We start from the raw sequence: 20,998 nt of genomic DNA on the forward strand, positions 1-20,998 counted from the left end.
ATGAGCAGCTTCACTACTTTCAGAATCAAGTTAGAAACAGGGACCACATTATGGGAAAAGCCATGGTTCAGATTCGAGAGGTAGTTGATCACTTGCAGACTTTGGCAGTGCAGGCTGATACGCAGAGTATAAAGTATTAATTGGAATCAGATTAGGGGCAATAGTTAGCCTCGCTACTTAGGAAGATTAGAGTTCTGAGTATTAGGATAAAGCCTTATTTGTAGCCTACTTTATGTAAAGAAATTTATTTTCTAGTAAAGTTTTCTTAAATGGAATTGAATCAAAATTGGCGCCGTTTTTGCATTCATTTCATGCATTGCATTGCATCATATGCATTAAAAACTAACTAAAAGATCCTAATCGATTAAAATTATTCCTCAGTTAATCTGGAAACCAACCAACCAAACACCATTACGGTACTCGAGTGAAAACCAAAGACATGGACTAAAGATTGGAAAGACTTGAACAGTTCCAAAATGAGATGCAAGACCAACTTAAACTGCAAATGCAGGAGCAGCTAGCTAAGATTCAGCAAGATATGATGGACAAAATGCTGGAGTCTCAAAGAAACATAATGACTCAGTTGGCTCAACTTTTGGCTGGGGGAAATGATAAAGGAAAGGGCCCTATGGTTAATACCGAAGAAGGATACAATAAGGGACCTTTCTATCCTCCAGGTTTTACTCCCCCACATGTGCAGACCTAAGCTGAGGTATACTGGTGCAAATCCTCTGTCACAATCAAGCCTCAGCATTTCCAGGCCGATACCTCAACACCAATAAACTTCTAAACCAGATCAGGCTCTAACCCCGAAGATAACCCTATTAATCCTACTATATCTAATTTCGATGAAGTGGCTAAAAAAGAAAAAATAAAAGAGGAATTGCCAAAACAACTAGAGGAAAGGTGTAAGTGGCTCGAAGAAAAATTCAGGGCAATGGAAAGCACTGAGAACTACCATGGGATAGATGCTAAATATCTGAGCTTAGTCCCGGATTTGGTACTCCTTTACAAGTTCAAAATGCCAGAATTTGGGAAGTACAATGGGACCAGTTGCCTTGAAGCTCATATTACCATGTTTTGTAGGCGGATGACTGGATATGTTAATAACAACCAACTGCTAATACATTGCTTCCAAGATAGCCTCACAGGGGCAACATCTAAATGGTACAATCAATTGAGCCATACCAGGATTAGTTTATGGAGGGATTTAGTGCAAGCATTCATGAAACAGTACAGTCACGTAACAGATATGGTTCTTGATAGAATCACCCTACAAAATATGGAAAAGAAGCCGAATGAAAGTTTTAGGCAATACGCACAAAGGGTGGAGCGAGGTTGCCGTCCAAGTTCAGCCTTCGCTCCTGGAAAGAGAAATAACAATGCTCTTTATTAACACACTGAAATCCCCATTTATTACACATATGTTAGAAAGTGCCACAAAAAGCTTTTCTGACATAGTCATGAATGGTGAAATGATTGAAAACGCCATAATGAGTGGTAAGATTGATGCTGGAGAAAGTAACAGAAGGTCGGCCTTGAAGAAAAAAGAAAATGAGCTGAACAACACGAGTACATATAGAAAAGGTTACTCAAAATCGATTATAGTGAATCAACCAAGAAAGGTGGCTACTAACCAACAAGGTTTATCAAGACAAGAATCCGACACAAGACAAAACACTGAGAAGCTCTAGTTCACGCCAATTCCAATGTCATATAGGGAGCTGTATCAAAGTTTATTCGATGTACACGTTGTTTCCCCTTTCTACTTAAAACCTCTACAACCTCCGTACCCCAAATGGTACGACACGAATGCACAATACGATTATCATGCGGGAATTACGGGGCATTCCATAGAAAATTGCACTGCCTTTAAAAAACTGCTTGAAAAACTCATCAGTATGGGCATTGTCAAATTTGATGATTCATCCAGTGGAGAAAATCCATTACCTAATCATACTGATAATGGGGTAAACATGATGAGTGGAAACATGGGAGAAGAATTAAGACAGACATTGCAGAAGTAATAACTCCTTTGAGATGGGTCTGGAAGAAGATGGTAGAAAAGGGGTTAATCATTTTGAATTTAAAAAAGAGCTACAAAAAGACGAGAAATTATTGTGAGTTCCATCACGAAGAAGGGCACGAGATCTAAGAGTGCATAGAATTTAGAGCCTTGGTTCAAGGCATGATGGATGATAAATAAGTGGAGTTCTACAAAGAAGTCAAGGAATAAGGAAGCATATGCGCGTCAGAATCAACGACAAAGGTTCTGAAAGTAAATCATCTTGTGGTCATCATCTCGCGACCAAAGAATAATGAAGCGGGAGTACAAATAATGCCAAATATCATAATTCAGAAACCTACAACCTTCTCTTACAAGGATAGCAAGAAAGTCTCATGGAACTATGAGTGCAACGCAACCATCTCGGGAAGGGAGACTTCAGCCAGTGCTGCAAAAGAAGATTAGGGTATAGGTTCTCATACGCGTTGTGAGAAACGCTATGATTTGATAAGTCCTCAAACAGAACCTGTAAAAGGAAAGGCCATAGTGACGGAACAAAAGAAGGGGAAAGCAACCTAGCCTGTGTTACCGATCAAAGAGCCAATAAAAGAGGAAGAAGCCAAGGAATTCCTCAAATTCTTGAAGCATAGCGAGTACAGCGTTGTGGGACAACTATATAAACAACTAGCTCGCATATCTGTGCTAGCCTTGCTCTTGAGTTCAGAGGTGCATTGAAGTGCGTTGATGAAAGTGCTGAACGTAACCTATGTGGTCAATGATATCTCTGCCAATAAATTAGATCGGCTAGTCAATAATATAAGTGCCGATAACTTTATCTTCTTCAATGATGATGAAATACCACCTGGGGGTATGGGGTCTACTAAATCTTTGCACATTACTGCCCGATGCAAAGGGTATACCTTGCTAGGAGTTTTGATCGATAATAGATCAGCATTGAATGTATTGCCCCTATCCACACTTAACAGGCTACTCGTGGATAGCTCGCACATGAAGACATGCCAGAATATAGTGAGGGCATTTGATGGCATATAAAGGAAGGTCATGGGATGAATCGAAATACCCTTATTGATTGGTCCGACTATTTACAAGGTGGATTTCCTTGTAATGGATATCAAACCTTCCTACAATTGCTTGTTAGGGAGACCATGGATACATTCGGTGGGGGATATACCATCATCATTACATTAGAAGTTGAAGCTAGTGTCAGAAGGTCGACTAGTGACAATAAATGCCGAAGAGGATATCATAGCGGCTATAGCCAATGATGTACCGTACATGGAAACTAATGATGAGGCAGTTGAATGCTCCTTTCGATCATTGGAGTTTGTAAATGCAACATTTATTTCTGAGGGGAACAAAATTTTAGTGCCTAAAATATCCAAAACCACGGAGATGGGGTTACAGTTGTTGATAGGGAAATGAGCTTTACCTGGAAGAGGATTAGGGAGACATCTTCAAGGAAGAATTATGGTTCCGGTGTTGAAAGAAAAAGAAGATCGCTTTGGTTTAGGGTACATGCCAGATATAAGACAGAGAAAGAAGAAGTTAGAAAAAAGGCAAGAAAGAAAAATGGCACGTGTGAGTGGGGAGTAAGTCAAATGGGAACCAATGATATTCCCCTACATATCCAAAACTTTTGTATCAGGACCGATTATTCATCCCGAGCGAAAGATGCCAAGGAGAGAAAGTATTGAAGAGATGTTGGAAAATGTTCACATCAATGCCATACATGAAGACACAAATGAAGAGGGGACCTTCTTAGATATCCGTCCTTATGAACCTGGGAGTGTTCTAAATAATTGGACTGCAGAAGAAATACCTGAAGTTTTTAGAGCTTTCTTAGAGTAATATTCAGAACACACTTGTTGTTTTAGACTAAAGACAATAAGAACTCCTTTGTGAAATAAGCTCATATTTGAACATCATTATTTTAATAAAATATATCTTTGCAATTATTTTAAGAAGATATTTCTTTAATATTCTTTCATTCTTTTGTATGAGTAATTATTTTGGATTCTTTCATTCTTTTGAATTCTTTACCAAATCATTCTTTCATTAATTCATAATCATGCCATACAAATAAGTATCCTTAAATTCATACAATTCTTTGTATATTCCTTGGCACCTATAACAGACCCCCAGATATCAATGACTATGGACTCAGGAAATCCTTTTGAACAAGACATGTGTTTAGAGGGATCTCATGACTTTGAAGATAACATAGATCATAAGAGGGATCTCATGACTTTGAAGATAACATAGATCATAACCTATCTCCGGACTTCTTGAGGATGGTAGAGCAAGAAAATAAACAAATCCTACCTCATAAGGAAATGGTGGAAATTGTGACCCTGGAAGAGGGAAAGGTGGTGAAAATTAGGACATGCATAACCGAAGAAACGAAGCGAGACTTTATCGAGTTCCTTCGAAAGTTCAAAGACGTCTTCGTACCGTCATACCAAGATATACCCGAGTTAAGCTCTGATATTGTAGTGTATCGCCTTCCTATAAGAGAGGATTGCAAGCCAGTTCAGCAAATGCTTAGAAGGATGAGACCTGATATTGTGCTTAAAATAAAGGAGGAAGTCAAAAAGCAGTATGATGCTGGGTTTTTACAATAGGTCAAATATTGTAAATGGGTAGCCAACATCGTCCTAGTCCCTAAAAAAGATGGAAAAGTACGAATGTGTGTAGATTACAGAGACTTGAATAAGGCCAGCCCAAAGGACAGCTTCCCATTGCCTTATATTGACACTTTGGTGGATAATACGGTGGGCCATTCACTGTTTTCCTTTATGGATGGTTTCTCTGGATATAACCAGATAAAGATGCATCCTAAAGATATGGGAAAGACAACATTCATTACCTTGTGGGGAACATTTTGCTATAAGGTGATGCCATTCAGATTAAAAAAATGTGGGGGCAACATATCAAAGAGCCATGGTAGCCTTGTTCCATGACATGAAACACAAGGAAATTGAGGTTTACGTTGATGATATGATTGCAAAATCCAGAACAGAAGAGGAACATGTGCAGGTCCTAAGAGAATTGTTCTTAAGACTAAGAAAGTTCCAGTTCAAGCTTAATCCAAAAAAATGAACTTTCGGAACCAGGTCAGGAAAGCTGTTGGGCTTCATAGTCAGTGAAAAGGGAATCGAGATCGACCCAGACAAAGTCAACACGATACGAGATTTTCCTCCACCACGTACTCAGAAAGAAATTCGAGGTTTCTTAGGAAGACTGAATTACATCACTCGGTTCATTTCACAACTGACCGAGAAATGTGACCCCATATTTCGTCTTCTGAAGAAACATAATCCAGGTGTGTGGGATGAAGAATGCTAGGAAGCTTTTGACAAGATAAAACAATACTTGTCCAATACTTCAGTGTTGTCATCGCCTAGCCTGGATAGACCGCTGATTTTGTATTTATCGGTGTTTGATAATTTCATGGGATGTGTGTTGAGCCAGCATGATGAGACAGGAAGGAAAGAAAAGGCGATATACTATCTCAGTAAGAAATTCACTGATTGTGAAATGAGATATTCACCTATTGAAAAATTATGTTGTGCCCTGATCTGGACGACACGGAGATTGAGGCAATACATGCTCTACCATACGACTTGGCTAATTTCAAAGTTAGACCCTTTAAAGTATATGATGGAGTCAACTGTGTTGAATGGGAGGATGGCTAGATGGAATATTTTGCTCTCCGAGTTTGATATAGTATATGTAAATCAGAAGGCTGTCAAAGGGAGTGTAATAGCAGACTTTTTGGCCAGCAGAGCTTTAGAAGACTATGAACCTCTGGATTTTGATTTCCCGAATGAAGATTTGATGTGTGTGGCAACTGTTGAAGAGGATTCTCAAGAAAATCATCCTTGGAGGCTAAATTTCGATGGAGCTTCGAATGCTGCAAGTAATGGGATTGGGGCAATCCTTGTGTCCCTAAATGGAGATCATTATCCTTTTACCAGTAAATTGGATTTTGATTACACCAATAACATGGCTGAATATGAAGCTTGCATCATGGGCATCCAGGTAGCCATATAGCGAAAAATTAAGATACTAGAGGTATAAGGGGACTCGACATTGGTAATATACCAGTTCAAAGGGGAATGGGAAACGAGAGACCCAAAGTTAATTTGTTATCGAAGATTGGTTCTGGAGTTGATTGAGGAATTTGACAGTATCACTTTTTGTTATCTTCCACGAGAAGAAAATTAGATGGTTGATGCTCTGGCTACCCTAGCCTCCATGATCAAAGTGATCAAACTAGAAGACATGAAGCCTATTCAAATCAGTATTTATGAGACCCCGACCCATTGCTACAGTATTGAGGAAGAGGAAAATGATAACCATCCTTGTTACCAAGATATATTACAATATGTGAAAAATCCTGAGTACCCTGATCAGGCAACAGAGAATGATAAGAGGACATTGAGGAGACTAGCCATTGACTATGTCTTAGATGGAGAGATTTTATACAAAAGGGGAAATGATTAAGTACTATTGAGATGCGTGGACGCTGTGGAGGCCAAGGAAATCTTGGAGGAAGTCCATGAGGGTATTTGCGGAACGTATGCCAAAGAATTCACCATGGCTAGATAGATTATGAGATTCGGGTATTACTGGTCCACCATGGAAATGGATTGCATCAACTATGCCAATAAGTGCCATAAATGCCAAATTTATGGGGACAAAATGCACGCACCTCCTTCACCTCTCACGTTATGACTTCTCCATGGCCTTTCTCCATGTGGGGTATGGATGTTATCGGGCCAATATCGCCGAAGGCTTCTAATGGGCATCGTTTCATCTTTGTGGTTATTGACTATTTCACTAAATGAGTGGAAGCTGCTTCATATGCTAATGTCACGAAGTCAGCAAGTTCTTGAAAAAAGAGATCATATGTCGATATGGAATGCCTAAAAGAATCATATCTGATAATGTGCTGAATCAGTACAATAGTGGAAGTCTACAGTCAATTCAAGATCAAACACCATAATTCGTCACCATATCGCCCAAAAATGAACAGTGTAGTGGAAGCGGCCAACAAGAATAGCAGAAAAATTGTGGGGAAAATGGTTGAAACTTATAAGGACTGGCATGATAAATTACCATTTTCTCTCATTGCCTATCGAACATCTATCAGAACTTCTACAGGGGCAACGCCTTTTTCTCTGGTTTATGGGATGAAGGCAGCTTTACCCATTGAAGTTGAAATCCCTTCTCTCTTGGTATTAGTTAAACTAAAGTTGGATGAGGCCGAATGGATCCAATCTCGATATGATCAGTTGAACCTGATAGAAGGGAAAAGGATAAAGGCTATTCATCACGGTTAGATATAGCAAAAACGAATGATGCGAGCCTATAACAAAAAGGTTCGCAGAGAATTCCACGATGGGGACCTGGTGTTGAAAAAGATCCTTCCTCTACAAAAGGATTTTAGAGGGAAATGAATGCCAAATTGGAAGGACCTTATGTTGTAAAGAAGGTCTTTTCTGGAGGAGCTTTGATTTTGAGCGAGATGGATGGTAAAAACTTGCCAAATTTGGTAAACTCAGCTCAGTCAAGAAATACTTCACATGAAGAAAGAAAATGGATTAAAGTGAAAACCCACAAAGGGCGCTTTGAGTCAAAAAAAAGGGAGAGGCCAAGGTGAAAACCCGCAAAGGGCACCTTGAGACCAAAGGGGATTTGAGTTGAAAACCCGAAAAGGGCGGCTCAAATTTTGATCAGAATGAGACATGAGGTGATCAGAGTAGATCAAATGATTTATCAAAATAGGGCATGCGGTAATCTTGCTATACTTGAATCAATAGAAAAGGGTAGGCGACATCTTGGGGCATCGACAAAGTGTAGGTCTCCTAAACACATGTCAAACTCAGAATGGTCTTCAGAAAGTTTGTATAGAGAAATTCAAGCTGCGATATCTGGGGCATTTAGTCTTCATACTATTTATATTGAATTTTTTGTTCTTGTAATACTTTATTCTTTTTCAAAATACATGTTCCCACTTAATTCCTCTTTTATTTTACTATCCTTGATAATTTATTCATTTTAAATCGTGCTCCGAAATCAATTCTATTTTTATCCATTGATATGATTTTTTGTAAGCATGTGGCATTGGAATGATGATTAATGGACTAATAATACTTTCTCAAAGGAAGTTTTGCATATTACTCTAGAAATTTCTAAATAATATAGGAACCTGAAACAGGACTATTGTTTAGAACGCACCAAGTTTAAAGGTTGAAATATCTAAGAAGGAAAATTCTAAATTAAGACTATCCCTTCGAATTTTGTTGTCAAAATATTGATTGAACAAAGTGACAAGATGTCGTGTTGTTGACAATGAAAAAACAAGCAATGATCATTGAGTGATAAGAAGAGGTTTTCTTGGAGAAGAAAGTTATACAATTGTGCATAAAACATGTGGTACGACACTCTAGGAAAAGTGTAAGAGACCAAAGAGATTCAGATCTTGTATCCTTAAATTGTAGTAGGAGAGGATTGAGAAAGAGCTAGGTCTTACACTTCTAAATTACAGTGGGAGGAAGATAATTCAAATTTTACGTACTAAAAGCACAATGGATTGGACCTTGAAGATTACAGTGGATTGAACCTTGAAGATTACAGTGGAGGCAATCCGGTTAAGTAAGATATGAGTGTTACTAGCAGAACAAGATGGCGTTCTGATGTGTTGGTAATAAATCCTTAATGAACAATGAGCAATAACAACTCAAACATTAGGGGATTATTTTCATGACATTTTGCATTCATGCATGCATATTTTGTTCAGAGATTTTGATTTATTCCGATCATAACATCCTAATCACTAGGCATAAATAGGCTCATAAAAAGGATTCTACAGGTCAGGTTCCCCAGGGAATAGATTGGTGAAATCACAAATCCTATCTCCCTAAAGTTGCAGTGGGGTGGATTGAGGACACCAATCTTATCTCCCTGGCGTTAAGATTGAAGGCAGCGAATCTTATTTCCCTAGCGTTGCAGTGGAACAGATTAAAGCTAAAGTGGAGTAGATTAAAACTGAAGGTAGCGAATCTTATCTCCCTAGCAGACTGAAGATGGCGAATCTTATTTCCCTGAAGTTGTAATGGAGCAGATTGAAGAAACTAATCCTATCTTCCTGAAGTTACAGTGGAGCAAATTAAAACCACAGATCTTATCTCTCTGAAGTTGCAGAGAGCAAATCACATCAAGTCTTATCTCCCTGAAGTTGCAGTAGGGCAGACTGAATGAACCAATCTTATCTCCCTGAAGTTGCAGTGGAGCGGATTAAAATGATAGATCTTATCTCTCTGAAGTTCCAGTAAAATAGATCGCATCAGACCTTATTTCCTTGAAATTATAGTGAAACATTTGGAAGCTATAAGTCTTATCTCCCTGAAGTTGCAGTGGAGCAGACTGAAGATAGCAAATGTTCCTTTGAAAAGCTACAAATCCTATTTCCCTAACGTTACAGTGGAGTGGATCGAAGCACCAATACCTCTGAAGATGCAGCAGGTTCGAATGAGGCTACTTGAATACGAAAAGCACCATGATCCAGCACAACCCGGCAAAATTGGCCATTTCTAAATTCTTTGCTCCGTTCCCTTTACACAACAACGAGCAAAGAGGGGCAGCTGTAATTGGCCCAATTTGCCTGGCCCGTATGTAAATAAATAAAACCAAATACCAAATAAAAATTCAAAGTCCAAATACAGTCCAATTGACAGCCCAAACCCAAACCCGATTACAAAATACACTAAGACCCAATCTAAATCGCTAACCCAATAAACAATGACCCAATTACAGAGGCCCACTGCCTAGCCCTAGACCACGAAACAAAAACCCTAGCAGCAATAACAACTTTTTACCTTTGCGCCGCAGACGAACCCAGGCCCCCAACGCGTGCTATGCCTCTGCGAGCGTGCACCCCTCCGAGCTTGTACATGCACAACAAAAATGGCAACAAATTGCATAGGCAGCGAAAAATAGCAAGAAAATCAAAAATCACAAATCAAGGCCAGCAGATAACAGAATAGATTTCTTTTTATTTTATTTTCTTGTTTCATTTCGGCTATAAAAAGCCATTGAAAATTTGTAAAGGGGGGAGATCAGTAAAAAAGATACCAAAGAAATCAAAAAAAAAAGAATTAAAAGTTTGGAAAGGTGATTTGAAATCTGATTTTTTTCTTTTTCGATTTCATTTTTCTTTTCTATTTCTTCGATGTTCGTTTTTTGTTCATGTTGTTTATAAAATAAAAAATAAAGAAGAGGGAAAAGGATTTACCTCAGTGTCGGATCCGATTGGATCCTTGTTCACTTCGTTGCAATCGAAGTTTGGGAATGGATTGTAAGGCCGAAGATCGGCAGAGCTTTCAGCAGTGCGAGACTAGGTTCAAAACCCTAGTGGAGATGGAAGAACAAGGGGCGACCCCTTTTATTTTTTTAAAAAAGAAAAACTAAAATGTTTTTAAAAAAAATTAGTTTAAATAATGCAATCACATGGCGCCGTTTTGAAATTAGGGTTAGTAGCCCTCAAAACGGTGTCGTTTAATTACTTTGACCCAATGACCCGACCCAAATGCGGCTAGATCCGCGCTCTTTGGTATTGTGCGGGTTATTTGCGTGCCAGGTCCTTCCATTTTTGCGTTGTGGTTCAATCTAGTCTCTTTTGTGTATTTAATTTTGACCGCATAATTTCCTGCTGATTTCAATTTAGTCCATATCGCAGCGCTGCGTTTTGGGAGGATGGGGAATATTTCCCAATTAGTCCCACATGTTATTCGCGCGCTACATTTTCGTCCTTAATTTTTTTTAAAAAAAACCCTACTTTATTTTATACTTTTTTTGTTCCAACATTTTATACATATTATTATATATTATTTATATTAAATTTTCATTTCATATGTATATTGCTTATTTAGACTAATATGTATTATTATATGTATTACTTATTTTGATTTTCATCTTATACAATATTTACTTTAAAAAATTCATTTAAATATTATTATTTTACATGGATTTATTTTTTATTTATGTTAAACTTATATATTTTTTTTTATTTTAAAATTTCATGTCTATAATTTATTGTTTGTATATTGATAATTTTAAATTTTCTCTCTTGCATGCTATTTATTTTTTATTTTATCTTAAAATTTGATATTCTTTATTTGTGTTAATTTGCTTAGTATTTCTTTCAAAGTTAATTTATAATTCATTAGCTTTAAATGTGAGTTTTTGCATAATATATCATGTAGGATTGTTGCTCTCATGTGTATTGTTTTGTTTATTAGTATTTATGGATTATTTGTCGATCACTAGTGTACATTTTAGTTTACGAATTATCACTTCACATTGTACATTATTATCCCATTGCATTTTATTTGTCAAAAAGATTACGTTTCATCAAAGCATTAAAATCATTTTATTCAAAAAGTTTTCAAAATAAAGCAATACTCGGTATCCAAGATCTTTGAGAAAATTGTGCCCTAACTTAGTGGGCTTCAATTTCCTACGTTGAATTTAGGTAACCGAATATCCCTTTTTCAATTCAAACGTGAAAATTTTAAATCAAAGCTTATCTCGAGAATTCAAATGTTGCGCCCTAACTCATTGGATATGACCTTTCAATATCTCGAGATGAAGTTTTTTTTAAAAATAAAGGCAGACTTATATATCATCTTTGGAATTTTGAGGAATTGTACCTAACTTACGTGATTTCGATTTTCTCATTAAACCAAGGTGGTCAAACATTTTAGTTTTCAAACATACAAATTTTAATAAAGGTTTTTAAAGGTTAGCTTGAGCTTGGGAATTCAAATGTTGCATCCTAACTTACGGGGTACGACATTTTGCTACCTCGGGATGAGAAGGCCTTTCTACATATGTTTAAATTTATGCAAATATTTAAAATATATCATTAATAAAAGGTGGATCATTTTTAATATTTTTGAATTTCCGACATTCGACTTTAAGACATTAAATAATCAATTCGGTACCAATTTTGGGCGTTACGAGGGTGCTAATCCTTCCTCGTACGTAACTGACTCCCGAACCCATTTTTTTCTGAAACTCGTAGACGAAAATTATTTTTAAGGTGATCCGATCACACCTCAATAAAAGATCACTGGCGACTCCAATTTTCATTTTTTAAGTCGACACTATTTTTGTTTTCAAAAAAGTGGTTTCGACGTTACTAGTATGATGTGCATATTTATAATGACAAGAATATCTATATCATATATCATATTGAATTATCATATGTCATATATATAGATATTTATAAATGTGATCCACATATTTTTTAAAATATTCTTAAAATTTCTAATAATAGAATTAAATATGTATATATACTTTTAAAACTATTTTAATATCACATATATATTTTTAAAATACTTTATTTCCAATTCCATTGAATTTTTAAAAAATAATATGAACTAATTTAATAAAGAGATAATATCTTGTACACTATCATTAAAGTTTTTAGACTCCACGAGCAGAGTTAGATAGGAGTATAGTAAAATATTAAAAAATAAGTATTTTTAAAAAAGAGACGCATGATCGTTTTTTAAGGCTACTTTTGGAATAAAAAAAGTACACTATTAGTGTACTAAATATTAACTCTTTAATATATTATAATTATTAAATACAATACAATTGTGTATTGCATGGGAAATAAACTAGTATTAAATAAAAGAAGATACAGGAGCACATAAGGAACATTGAGTTATGGATAGTTCTTTGAGTTTCAAAATACTTCATTTTTTAGTTATATTTAAAATGAGTTTGTAACGACTCGAAAGCCAGTGGTGTCAAGCGGTTTTAGAACCCCTATTTATGATGTTCGAGTCTATAAATATTAAAATAATATTTACACGATTAGTATTAAGGTTAATTAAACTTTGGTCCCTTAATTTTATCAAATTGATAGTTAATTTAGGTACAATGATTAAATTGTAAAAGTAGTCAAAGCTAATTACTATGGATTTTTAATTAATTGAGGGACCAATTGTGCAATTAGACAATAAGTATAAAGCTAAATGGTGGTGGAGACTAGTTTTCATCCACCGAATTAGCTAATTATGTTTAGTGTTAATTAATTAAGGTTAATTAAGTTAATATTAGTTAATTAATAAATTAATTACACTATATAAACCTAAAATTAAAAACCTAAAATTAAAAGCCATCAGTTTTTTTCTCTCCTCTGCACCGAAACCATTAAAGAAGCTTAGGAAGCCATTTTTGAAGCTTCAACCGTTCAACTCTTAAGCTCAATTTAGTCCTCTTATTATTATTATTATTATTATTATTATTATTTTGCAATTTTTATGTTTTTGAAGCTTTGGGAGCTTGATTTAGCTAACCCGAGTATCAATTTGTAGAATTGCTAAAGTTGTAAAATGTTTCCATTGTTGAATATTGGAGATTTTGGTACTAAATTGTTAGATTTTAAGCTTAGATATGAAAAAAGAGACTAATTTGTAAAGTGAAAATAGTTAGCTTTGAACATAAGAATTAAAGTATAAATATTTTGATGAAATTTCTATATTTATAGATAATAGAGGGCTGTAGAAGGATGGAATTGAAATTTGTTTTTAAATTGAAGCTCAAATTTGAAAATTATAGCAATTTCAGGTTTAGGGACTAAATTGAATAAAATGTAAAACTTTAATGGCAATTGAATAATAAAATTGAACTAACATATGCTTATAATAGGATGATATAAGATGTTTAGAATTGATAAATTGAATTGAATAATTGTATTGATCGAGAATTGGACCAAATCAAAATTAATTGGGAAAAAAACAAAATTGTTGATTAGTTCTTTCAGATCAATTTGTTTGCTAATTTAATCAGGTAAGTTAATATGCTATGTTTGTTTTAAATTGTTATGCATTTAATTTATAAATGTAAATATGGTTAATTAAAATTTGGATTGTTTATGATTTGATACAAAAAGGTGATATATGAACTAAATCATAAAGAAATAACAAATTGACTGATAAATTGAATATAATGAATTTCAATTTGAGATTGGTTAGTTGAATTGAATCAAATTGATATGATTATGTTTGATTATCGAGATAGAGGACTAAATTGAATACAATTGAAAATAGTATAAATGGATGAATTTGTGAAATTGGCTTAGTATTTAAATGAATTATGCTATGATATGGATTAAATGATGTATTGATTGATGAATTGATGATATTGAGATAGATAAAATGATGATCGAACTATAAAGAAATTTGATTATTGGTTACCTTATTAACTGTTTGGGCAGAATCGGATATAGTTGGCATGCCATAGGATAGATAGATTACGAGTTACTTTGACTACGTGTTGATTAGAGTTGGGCACAACTTTTACTTCGGTTATATTGATGAGACAGTGCATGCAAAACATAGTGATGAGTGTTGGGCGCAAACTATTTACTTCGGCATTGTCCGATGAGGCATTGGGTGCCAAATTAGTGTATAACCTCCCCAACCTGGCCCAAACGTTACGACCAAATTATGGAAGTCACACTAGCCGTCTAAATGGACTAGTAAAACATTCAATTATCAGAAAAAAAAAGTCAGAAAGTCTATTTCATAAGGATTTCAAATTATACAATTCTTAATTTTAGTTCAAATAATCTAAAACGATCATTCAGGGAGAAACATTAATAATTCGAGCATGAAATTGGACTAATTTGCAAAACTTCCAAATTTTACAAATGGGTATCGATACCAACTAGAAAAGTATCGATTTAAGTATCAATACGGTTTAGACATTCTGTTTGTTTTGAAAACTATTTATTTGGTCAAGTATCGGTACCAGATGCCAATATATCGATACTTTTCGTTAGAATTGGTGAAAATTGCTTTATAGAAAACCATTTCGTTTCAGTTTCAAAAACACTTATTAATTTAACCTATTTTAAGAAAACATCAGTTTAATTTAGTTATCTTGTTCTTTTAGTTTTAGCTCCAAAGTTTTTAGAAAAATCATATATGAACTGTTTAAAAATAATTTAACAATCCTAAAGTTCTTAGCCATGTTCGAGTTTGATATTAAAATGGGTAATGCTAAATCCCAAATAAAACATCCATATGAAAAACTAAGTCCATGCCACAATCCATTTAAAACGATAGGAAAAAAAACCCAACAAAGTTTATAAAATAAAGTTTAAAATACTTTTGTTCAAAACTGTTGATAGTGCTCTAAATACCGAGTCCAAGCCTTAACCTCACAAGCTCTTAGGAAAAATGGAAAAATTGAGTGAGCTATAAGGCTCAGTATGTGTAAAACATGGTCCAAAAGTTACGACCAAATTCTAAAGGTTACATTAGCCACCAAAATGGACTAAAACAAAACGTCGATCAAAATCACCTAAAATTTTTCAAAAACCTCATTGCTTGAACTTAACAAGATTCGGTAACAAACTCTACTTAGGTTTTCAAATGGTTGTCCATTAAACGATGAAATAATGTTAAAACCTTATCAAAATGTCTTTATTCGGTTTGCAATTACTTCTTTTACCAACTGTTAATCCAAAATTTCGAAATCAATGTAGTAGCGGAAAATCTATTATTTACTTCTAAATAGAAATCATAAATTATCTTTTAAAAACTAAGCGATTAGTTAGCCAAATTTTTATGTACGGAATCACAATTATAGTTCAAAACAAAAAATCCATAATTTTTCAAAAAGTCCAAAATCAAAGATCATTCCACAGTTTACTTACAAATCTATTGAAAATAATTTATTGAATTTAAGAAAAACTTATAAAATCAAACCAAGAAATTATTGTATCTCTCGAGACCTCCGATTCACTGAGTCCAACATCTAAGCTCGTGTATTACCTGAAAGGGAAAAATAAAGGAATGAACTACGAAAGCTCAGTGTGAGTAAAACAAATGCAAAAAGGCAGTAACATAATAATACCTCGATTGCAAAGTTAACTAACCAAACAAACTTACATTAGCAAAATTCGAATCATAAACAAAAATCGCATAAGAATAAAGCATAATATCACTTATACACATAACAATTATGCATAACGAAATCTGACGAGGAATGATACAAAATCCCACCTAGCCAACCACTACACACCATATCCACAAATCTCACATACATATCAATAAGGGTATACTAGACCCTTTCTAACATCTACACACCAATATTTGAGTTATGGTGGATCCATCCAACCGAACACACCTCAATGTGGTCGTATGCCACTTTTATTATTGCGAATAGACCACTAAAATATAATAATGCAGTAAAACTGCCAATACGAACTTCCTTCTCTTCGAAAAAAAATCTCAATCCCAAATGCAGATGTAAACCATATCAAAATGCACACAGATTATAGAATTGACAGTCGTATTTAGTTTCCATATTAAATAACCATATTTGCAAACCAGTTTAGTTTAACAGAAACAGAACCGGACTTACTCATATAAAGTTTTCAAATTAGAGAAAAAATAGTAAACAATTTCCATACATCACATCAAAACATTTTTGTATACTAGGTTTAGCATATTGCATTATAATAAACTTGAACGAACGTCATGTAAATATAGCTTAGAGGTTCATGAAGTAAATAAGAATGATTTTGCAACTATTTTAAGGATATTAGAATTTGATTCAAAGTAGCATAATTACATAAGCATATATTTCCTTTCAAACAATAAGAAATGAACTGCATCTTTTCCACCAAAAATAGTTAACTAAATTAAAATGGTGAAAATTCAAAAGGCACAAAGAACCCTTAAAGCAACACAAGATATACAAATCTAAGCAAATTAAATAATTGATGTCTTATCCATATTTTTTTGAATATTTGCAATGTATCCCATAATTATCAATCTTTTTTTATAATTATTAATTCCAGATGGCACAAGTAAATTATGCATAACTTTGTCACTAAAAATTTAAAATACATCTTTATGTGTTGACAAAATTCTAATTACTGCAGCTATACATATTTTCAAACTATTTTCAGGTTTCTACACTAGATCAAGCAATAAAATAAATAACACATATATTTCACTATAAAAAAAAAGAGAAAACAAAACCAACATTAAATCGACCCCCTAATTGTAGTAGTTTCAGAAACACACCTTAGAAAGCGATTCCAAGCACCCACGAACGATCGATTCACCTTAACCTTACTAACCTGAAACTAAATTTTCTAATTATACTTAACCTATAAGAATTCCAATTTAAACCATGGATAAAGAAATCAAGAACCAATGTAATACCCAACAAACAATATTTACCCGATTCGACACTTAAATGAAAATCTAGAGAACAACCAAACCTTACTGAGCGAAAATTAATAATAATGAGGACCCAAAAAGGAAGAAAAGAAAATGAAAATCAAAAGAGAAAGAAAGAAAAATCAAAGTTTGAAACCTTGAAAAAGAAGGGGAGAAACTAACGTGAGAGAGTGAGGGAAAAATATGTGAGTAAATTTGGGGTTTTGTTATTATTATTTTTAAAACAATAAATTAAATAAATAAAATTTAAATAAAATCAGGCATAATAAAATCTAAGAAACTTTCAACTTATTAGAATTTCTATTAAGCTCACACAAAGATTTGAACCCGAGACCTAAGGAAAAACTTACACTTAACCACTGAACCATAAGGCTCAACATTGCCCCTAAAATGTAAACAAAAACATAAAAGTCTACACGACACCACTAACTCACCTACGAACCTTAATCCTTCTAACCCCATTTTCAGATGTTACAGTATGGTCTTAACATATAGGTAGTAAAACATATAAAGTAGTAGATAATGGCATACAAGTAAGAGGTGCATGTACAAATCAGTATCACAATATTCATAGAATTCACCTAACAGTTGCCATGCTCATGAATGAGAGCAGCCCACTGCCCAATCTAGCCCTACACACCATAATAAGAGTTCCTCAAAACTTGTCCAACCCTACACTCCGTAATAGTAAGAGCATAAGCTCATGTGGGCATACCACCAGTAGATGTACGGATGGACCGCCATTAGTTATGCGGATGAACCGACACTAGATTGATCGGTGAACCAATCTGGCATTATATACCTGAACTTTTTCCTTCAATAACTCAACCCTAGGCAACAATACCATGCCATTAATGATTAGTGACAGTAAACATACAGTAACAATATCAACATGTTATCAACATAAAAATAGTGACATATTAACTTATATGCAGTAATAGTAGAGCATGTGTCTATCGTATATGCAGTAACATCACAAAAACAACATCACAATTAGCCAACAACAATGTTTCATAAATTGACAGCATAATAATATCGTACTTACAACACACGATTATGTTTTCAATCAACTTACACTTACGGTTTTTCGGCAACTTAACCACAGATGTTATCCTTTTTAGATCTGATAATTCTCATTGTAATTAGATTCACAGATCGATTTTATTCAGTATTCATTAAAAAAAACTGAATAAGCATTGTAACGCCCACACAATCGACTGAAGCACACACACACATACACACACACTACATAATTATGGCCCACACCTTCACCCTACACGCCCGTACGACCCTTCACTATTTCGGCACACTCTTTCGGATCAATTTTGATAAGATTCTCCTAGATCTGGTGCTTCAAACTGCAAACACACAAAACATATATAATATCATATTTGACAAGAAAGATCTCGGAAGATCCAATAGAAATTGGTTAAACAAAATGGAAGAGTGTAATTTGTAACCCCGTTATGAATTCAAAATCAAAGTGTAACCGATACCATGGGTTTTGCTTACCGATCTACAGCGAATATATATAGATCTAAGGTCGACAATCTCAACGTCAATGGTGATTCAAATGAATAGAGGTAAATCGACAAGGAGAGTGAAATCAGTGACTCGAGGATGATGTAAGATGCAACAGTGACAGGGGAATTAATTCGAACGTTGAAGATTTGGCAAGAAAGATGAAAAATATTATGGTCCAAAGATGGTGGAAGGTGTGGCGGCTATGAAGAAAAGAGAGGAAGAGGAAGAAGAAAAAAAGAAGAAGAGAAGATAGGAGAAAGGAGAGACGGTGCAAGGGAGAGGAGAAGAGAGGAAAAGAGGAGGCGGCTAGGGAAAATGAAAATGAAAAAGTGAGGGGGAGAGGTGTTCCAACAAAAATACCTTTAAATACCTAGGGTTTCAGCGTATTAGGGTTTCCTTCACTAGAAATATGAAAGTGTTGATACTTTTTAGAAAGATATCGATACTTGTTAGAAAGGTAACGATACTTGCATAAGTATCGATACATTTTTCGGCATTTTGACATATCAAACCAAAATAGAAGCCCAATACCCAAATAGAAAATTAAAATAAATCCAACAATTATAGATTTAACTCGAAAATTTAACCTACATTTCGGGGGGTGACATGGTGTATTGGTTGGGTCCATGTATCCGTTTAAGTCTGAGTCAAGTTAATAGGGATATAAAATATAAATTGGATAAATGATATTTGAATTGAGTTAATATTATGATTTGATGATACAAATATTGATGGCATGTGAAAGATCATGCTAACCTATACAAGCTCGGAGGGTTGATATGGAAATGTGACGAATTAATGAATTCGATTTGAAAATTGAATGATGAAATGAAATAGTGATTAACAATAAATTGAAATTGGATGTATTGTTGATAAATAGTTGGAATTATGTGAATATGATAGTAAATTGATTAAGTGATGATTAAATTAGTGAATTTAAATGTTATATGTTTGAATTACAATATGAGATGATAAATGTTGAGCTTACCTTGTTGATTTGTGATTGCCATGTTAGGCAAACTTGAGAAGCTAGTAGTTTATCATATTAAATCATAAAATGAGGTAAATTATTGTTAAATGACTATGAACTTACTATGCATTCAATTTGCTTACCCATTGTTTCCCTTTCCCTGTATATTGCCAACTTGTGGAATGTGTCAAACGGATTGACCTTGTGCACACATGCCCAAAAAACAAGAAATTTTATAAAACAAGTTAAAAATGCAATTTTAGCTGCAATCATACAATATTAGTTGTAATATTTGTAGTGTCAATGGAACACTAGAGCATTCAAAGGATCAAACCCAAGGGATTGCTAGTAAATGTATTTATCAAGTTAATTACAAGTTACGCAATTACTAATCTAATCGAGTTGGAAATTATTAGTGCAAATACCAAAATAAATTATTTATAAACTAAATTTAAATTATCAATTAAACTAACTAAACTAATTTTCTTCTTTATTGCTTTAGACAATGTAGATAATAAAAAGATTACTATTTAAGCTAATAAACCTATATCGGTTATATTGTTTGTCACTCTTAGTTAAGAATATCCTCTTGGTCTCATCTTAGAATAAAAGATACTACCTAAGCTCTCCTTTCGGTCTCACCTAGGTAAATAGATCTCCTTTCGGTCTCATTATTCGACACAATTATATCACGATACTCATAACAGTCTTAAGATTGAGAGTTTTGGGGAGTCTTAGTATTGCAATATCACTGTAGTTGGCCTCAATTTTTTTCACTTCAACACCGTTAAGGGTATAATAAATTTCATGCCTTGATATTGGAATACCCTTATTCTAAGTGATGTTTTCTTCACATCCGGGCCATTATCGACTACCTACACCACTCATTCTCATTGTTAGGTTCCCCATGACATGATTGGCCAATTTGGGTCTAAAATAAAAATAACAAAAAATAATTTATTAACAACAAAACTAAAAATCAACAAAAGTAAATAAAAGACACCTAATTTGCTTGAGACTAAACTCTTTAAGTGTAATGGAGAGCCTAATTTGACGTACCAAATTACAGAAGATCAAACTCCCCCACACTTAAATCTTTGCTTGTCCTCAAGCAAATACCTAAGAAACATGCATAAAAAAAATGACCCTTGAATAATGAACGAAGTTAGCAATCAATGAATGGATATGTACAGTGTAATA

General features: G+C 34.3%; 1 long non-coding RNA gene across 3 annotated transcripts; it reads right to left on the bottom strand.

Moving 5' to 3' along the window:
• Nucleotides 1-15,700: 15,700 nt before the first annotated feature.
• LOC107910703 (uncharacterized) lies at nucleotides 15,701-19,280 on the bottom strand. 3 transcript variants are annotated; one of them, XR_001687725.2, is made up of 3 exons: nucleotides 18,817-19,237; nucleotides 17,146-18,662; nucleotides 15,701-15,885 (listed from the first exon to the last, which is right to left on the bottom strand). It is a non-coding gene; the product is annotated as an uncharacterized lncRNA (long non-coding RNA). The 3 variants fall into 3 exon arrangements; XR_005910142.1 differs by having other exon boundaries at nucleotides 15,701-17,936; nucleotides 18,020-18,662; nucleotides 18,817-19,228; XR_005910141.1 differs by having other exon boundaries at nucleotides 15,701-18,662; nucleotides 18,817-19,280.
• Nucleotides 19,281-20,998: the final 1,718 nt, after the last annotated feature.

The sequence above is a fragment of the Gossypium hirsutum genome, chromosome D02 (genome assembly GCF_007990345.1).
Source record: "Gossypium hirsutum isolate 1008001.06 chromosome D02, Gossypium_hirsutum_v2.1, whole genome shotgun sequence".
Lineage (NCBI taxonomy): Eukaryota > Viridiplantae > Streptophyta > Magnoliopsida > Malvales > Malvaceae > Gossypium > Gossypium hirsutum.